The 5,909-nt window shown below is 45.8% G+C and overlaps 1 long non-coding RNA gene across 1 annotated transcript; it reads right to left on the bottom strand.

Moving 5' to 3' along the window:
* Positions 1 to 2,304: 2,304 nt before the first annotated feature.
* On the bottom strand, positions 2,305 to 5,343 carry LOC117801431. Its single transcript, XR_004623932.1, has 3 exons — positions 5,142 to 5,343; positions 3,732 to 3,836; positions 2,305 to 3,299 (listed from the first exon to the last, which is right to left on the bottom strand). It is a non-coding gene; the product is annotated as an uncharacterized LOC117801431 (long non-coding RNA).
* Positions 5,344 to 5,909: the final 566 nt, after the last annotated feature.

Below are 5,909 nucleotides of genomic sequence, written 5' to 3'. Positions count from 1 at the left end.
TCACAGGGTCTCAATTTTTGACTTTCATAATAGATATAGGACACAGAGATGACACACAGTTGAAAGATGATGACATTCATCAATACACTCTAATCGCATGTTGCATCACGAGGCCGTACCACAAGATACACAGTGAATTAACTTTTATAAACCCTTTAAATATGTCATGCCCGGGGCGCCTGGGTGGCTCAGTCGGTTAAGCAGCCAACTCTTGATTTTGGCTCAGTTCATGATCTCAGGGTCATGAGACCAAGCCCTGCATCGGGGTCAATGCTGGGCATGGAGCTTGCATAAGTTTCTCTCTCCCTCTGCCCCTTCCCCCTGCTTGCATGCTTGCTCATAAATAAATAAATATCTCGTGCCTCACGTAACTAAACTTCATTGTGGGGTCCATTTTGGAGTTTAAAATAATTTGTTTGTTAAATGTAAACTTAGATATTCCAGAATATTTGCAACATTGTGTCATCATTTCTTCCCTTTCTCGTTGTTGTTGGTGGTGGTTTGGGTTTTTATACTTAGGATCTCAAAAAACTTGAAGTATCCTGGGCCTCTCTCAAGCTTTTTAAAATCCTGGAAAGGATCTGCTAAGGTTGTCCACTCCCAATGAGTATTCTTAAGTACAAGTGCCCCAAACACCCTCTCTTCTTTTGTCCTATTTAGATTTGGCAACGCGGCTTTATACAGTTTCCCAGGGTGAAGTCACTGGGTTCTGGTAGTGTCCTGGCTTTTTCCATTCTTCATAACAATTACTCCAAGGTCCCCAAACTCTCACTGGGCTTGAGCCCTCAGGATACCCAGCCTGGGACCCTGGCTCCCACTTCAGTCTAAGCGTTCATGGTAAAAAGGCAAACAAGGAAAGAAAGAGAGGATGGACCCAGTCCCAGTTCCCTCCAGCCCCTGGGAGTGCCTGTTTGGTCATCACAGATTTTTGAGGCTCCTACCACACTCTCCACTCAAACTTGATACATATGCACCTAACTAGACCCAAATTCCAAATCTCACACAAAAAAACGTCAGTGCAAGCAATCTGCAAGTGGGTTTTCTAAAACTATGTGATTTCCATATTCCATGCCAACCCCCCAGGGTTCATCCTAATAAGAAATGTTCATAAAAGCAACACAACAGCAAAAACACTTGACACAAACGATGACTCTTTCCAAGCTGAGTTTCAACATGCAGAGAGGCGATACGGGAATGAGAAACAGATTTTGTGAGCTGTGCTCCGGGGCTTGGTCTAGGCTCTCTCTCCTTCCCCATCTACACTTCTCCTCTACGTGACCACGTCAGAGTCCGTGACCTCTATGAACCACCACGAAGTGCTGATTTGACTTCCAAATCTTAAATTCCAGGCTCCACTTCATTCCTAAGATTCAGACTCAATATAGGTCACTGCCTGTTAGGAGCTGACTCTTAGGTATCCCAACCTCAAGCAACTCAAACTCAGCCCATCCCAGTCTGTGCTCATCATCTCATCTGAACCTGCTGCTCTTCCAGATGACATTAGAGGCACTACCACCTTCCTTTGTGCCCAAGTGACACATCTACGTGTCACCCGCCCTCACATCTAATCAACTTCCAAGTCGTGTTGACTGGCTCCTAAACTATTCTCAAGTCCAACCATAGATGCCACCTTTTCCAGGCAACTCTGATCCATCTCCTGAACAAAAATAACTTTCCAACTGGTCTATCCACAACCGCTCTTGCCCTAATTCAACACATTCTTCCTTCTGTAGCCAGAACGTCTTAAATATCTTTCTCCTCACTCTTCCGGCAAATATTTAAGATGCACCTATCACGTGCCAGGCACAGGATATACAGTGGTGAGCAAAGAGCCATGGCTCCCATCCTCGTGGAATACACGCTAATCAGATAGTGTCACTTCCAGGCCTAATATCTGTGGTCAGCAGAGTCACAGCCCCAAACATGTCCATATCCTAATAGGAGGAAGACACTAGCTAAGGAATGTAGGTGGCCTCTAAAGCAGGAAAAGGCACGATAAAGGATTCTCCCATTTCAGAAGAAACACAGTTCTGTCAACACCTTGACAGAGGCCCCAGTTTGGACCTCTAGAACTGTGTTATTTTAAACCACCAAGTGTGTGGTCTTAATCACATCAGCCCTAGAAAACTAGTATCATGGTGTCATAGAATTCACAGCACCTAAACAATGCAATATCCTTCAATAACTTCCCAGTGCCTTTGGGATAGAGTCCAGAATCCTTACACATAGCCTTGCTTCCAGCCACCCTCCCTTCCTATCCCCACTGCCACCAACTGAACATCTTTCCACTCTCAAAGGGACTACAGTCTTCCCCTCTGAGGCTAAAACACACTACTGCCACTTCCTGGAACCCTCCTCTGTTTTATCTGATGAACTCCAATTCCCAAATTCAACCTTCAAATTAATGGTCACTTTCTCAAACATGTCTTACAGAACCTCTCAGTCTGTAAGGGGCTCTGTAATGTTAGAGGCTCCCATGTTCCCTCTACTTTCCTGTTCAAAATCATGCATCACACTAGGCTCTGCTGGCCTTAATGTCTATTCCCCACAAGACTATAAACTCCTGGGTAGGAGACAGAGTCTAGGATGCTCTTATTCACCACTGTACCCCCAACACCCACTGTGTGGGTACTCAGTACAAATTTGCAAAATGAATGAATGCATGAATAAATAAGGGACAACAGATATATTTCTCTTTCATCTAGAGAGCAGCCCCTCTTCTATATATCTGGCCATTTTTTACACTCAAACCACTGCTTTGTCGTAGAAAAATTTTTGAAATCTTAAATTCTGATTCCTTGACCCAAACACAAGAAAAGAGCCACCTCCACTGTGATACATCTTATTTTTTCAAATTGCAGACCATTAAGTTTTTATCTGCTGAGATTCTCTTCCTTCCTAGGGTCCCCTACAGAGTGTGGATGCACCTCCCGGCACTCTGCTTATTCATTCCAAGCAGAACATCCCTGAGCCACAACAGAACCAGTGACCAGAGGTATCCAAAATAGCCAATGAGCCACAGTACCTGGGAATTAGGTCTTTCCTCCAGGAAGGTGACCCGCCTTCCCATGGCTGAACTTGCATGCTCCAAGGTCTCGCCTGTGGTGGCAAAAATGCACATGAGGAAGGGGACCTCTCCTGTTCCCCACTCAGTGCAGCACCCCCTCCTGTGGGGGCCTGTGCCTCATTTCCGGGGACTCCCCTCCCTTGCAAGGGATTATGGGATGCTACCTCATTCAGTGAAACATCGGTCCAACATCCAAGAAATCATTGTCAATCTTTTGAATCTTTACTAGCATCTAAAAAAAAAAAAAGAGCCAAGGAAGGATTTGTTCATAACTCACAGCAAAATCTAAAACCTTTTCCCATCTTTCTCAAAAGCTCACATGCATAGCAGCCACATGTCAGCACCACCCGCCTCCCTCAACTTCCAAGATCTCTCCCTTCACCCACAGCCCACCTGGTATGGGCCAATGTCACTCATTCTTTCAACACATTCGAAACAACACCTACTGTGTGGCAAGCATTTCAAGAACAGGGATAAACTGGAGAACATGTCACACGAAATCCCTGCTTTCATGGAGCTCAAGTTTTACAGCAGGGAAATGAAACTTCTAATCTTCTCGATTAACTACATTCTTTTCTACACATAGCTTTCTAAAATAAATCAATACAGATATTTCCCCTCTCCCATCACGCAGATTCTGTCAAATAAAAGTTTGTGTGCTGACCTAGAGTATACAGAAGTCCTCAAGGTGGAAAAAAATGCTGTGAATTCTTCTAAGTGAAGAAGAGTTGTGAATGCCCATTCTTGAGTATTTTTCATGTCATACATCCTAGATACAAAATGACATGGGAACAGAATTTATAATAAAGATGTAAACAGATAGATGGATATGTACATACATACCTCTACGTCATACATGTACGTGATGCCTAGTTATGTATGCATGTGTGTTTGTATGTATGTGTGCCACATGAAAGGCTCAATCTCTGTGAGACTGAGAAAGGGTAGTAGTGTCAATTGCGTAAAAAGAGAGAAGTCTTCCTGGAGGACATTGCCTTGGAAAGATGAGGACGATCTGGACACAGATGTGGCTTTGTAAATAGGGAGAACCTTATGAGCAAATAGACAGGAAGGAAAGTGGGAAAAGCCAACAGAACAGGAGTGTGCTGTCCTGGAGGCTCCATATGCAGGACGCAGGTAGGGCTCTGCAAGGGACCTCACTGGTAGGGTCAGGAATAGGCGGGGCGCCTGGGTGGCTCAGTCGTTAAGCATCTGCCTTCGGCTCAGGGCGTGATCCCAGGGTCCTGGGATCCAGCCCTGCATCAGGCTCCCCTCTGCTGGGAGCCTGCTTCTTCCTCTCCCACTCCCCCTGCTTGTGTTCCCTCTCTCGCTGGCTGTCTCCTCTCTCTGTCAAATAAATAAATAAAATCTTTAAAAAAAAAAAAAAGGAATAGGCAACAAATGAGTTTGCATCATGTCCTCTGGGCCATAGTTGGCTGTTGAAGCTGGAAGTGGGTGTGGGAAGGCGGGGGGGGGGTCCTAGCTGGGGAGGCAGGAAATGGAATCACTGAAAATCAATACAGGAAGGGAAATGAAAAGTCACCTAATCCTCCCACCCTGCTAAGCCTGTGTTCTATAGATAAAGTAACTGAGACAGAACAGCGATCATAACCCCAGGGTCCTAACGCTTCTCACTGCTCCCATCCCCATGATCTTCCCAGCATACATCACTGTCTTAATGAGAGATTAAATTGACGCCATTGTGGAAAGGGAGAGTGATGGGAAGGGGGGGAGGGGCGGACAATAGAGACTTATTTAAACTTTCTAAGTTAGAACTAATAATAATGAGACAATGGCCTAAAAGTAAGAGGTTGGGATGTAGAGGGCAGATGCAAATAGTTATAACAATAATAATAAATTAGGTGTGCATATGTGTGTGAGCGTGTGTGTACATTGGAGACAATGCAGAAGGACGGTACTTCAGGCTTGAAGCCCAGCCACTCAGCACAGTCCTTGGAACAGAGAAAGTCCTCAGCGAACATTCATTAAATGGAAGAATAAATATGTGATGGGGTGAGAGACAACAGCCACTTCTCCTCTTCCAGACTTAACGTTATGAGTTCCATTTCCTTACCATTTACTGCCCAGGAAAACTTGAAGCGATTTTCAATGGCTGAGTGCCCTCTTCTTGCCAAGCACATTCAGGTGTGATACGGGCAGCCCAGGACCATAATTCAGAATTCCACACTTTCCTGGGTCTTAGAGAAGCACAAAATAGTTCAATCAGATGCAATGAGGAAATAGCCAGATGGACAGGAGGCCCTGGCTGCCGCAGTCTCAAGCCTCCATCCCTGAGATGTGCAGAGTCACAAGGGGAAGCATTATGGGGCCCCAAGGCTTCATGATACCCCTCACCCAGAAGTCAGACTCACTTCTTTTTCCCAACTCACTTTCTGATTGGGCTCAGATCACTTTCTGCAGGCACCCTTAGCATCCAAGTCAGATTCCAGCTGCAGAAGTCACTGTGTGGGCCTAGCAAGGGCAGCAGAGAATTCAGCCCTCTCCAAAAGGCAAGAATCTGTGGGCAGGATGGCTCTTCTGATGTGTGAATCCAAAGGCAAAAGATCGTCTGCTCCCCTTCCCTGCCACACACCCCCTTCTCACCACTGCCCCAATTTCTAGGTGGTGGGCCTCGCAGAAAGAATTCACATCAATGGCCACTGGGAAGAAGAAAAGAAGTCACAAAGAGTGCAAGGGGTGAAGGGAGAGAAAGCTGGAATGAGGATGGTAGCTCCTATTCATGTAATGGGCCCCGAACGAGTTTTCATGTTCCTTGAGACACCACCTGTGTGTGGAGTTACAGCCCATCTGCAGCAGTAGCATGAGGCACCCCCACTCCCCC

Source organism: Ailuropoda melanoleuca, chromosome 1, assembly GCF_002007445.2.
Source record: "Ailuropoda melanoleuca isolate Jingjing chromosome 1, ASM200744v2, whole genome shotgun sequence".
Taxonomy (NCBI): domain Eukaryota; kingdom Metazoa; phylum Chordata; class Mammalia; order Carnivora; family Ursidae; genus Ailuropoda; species Ailuropoda melanoleuca.
This window is presented reverse-complemented; position numbering and strand designations above follow the sequence as displayed.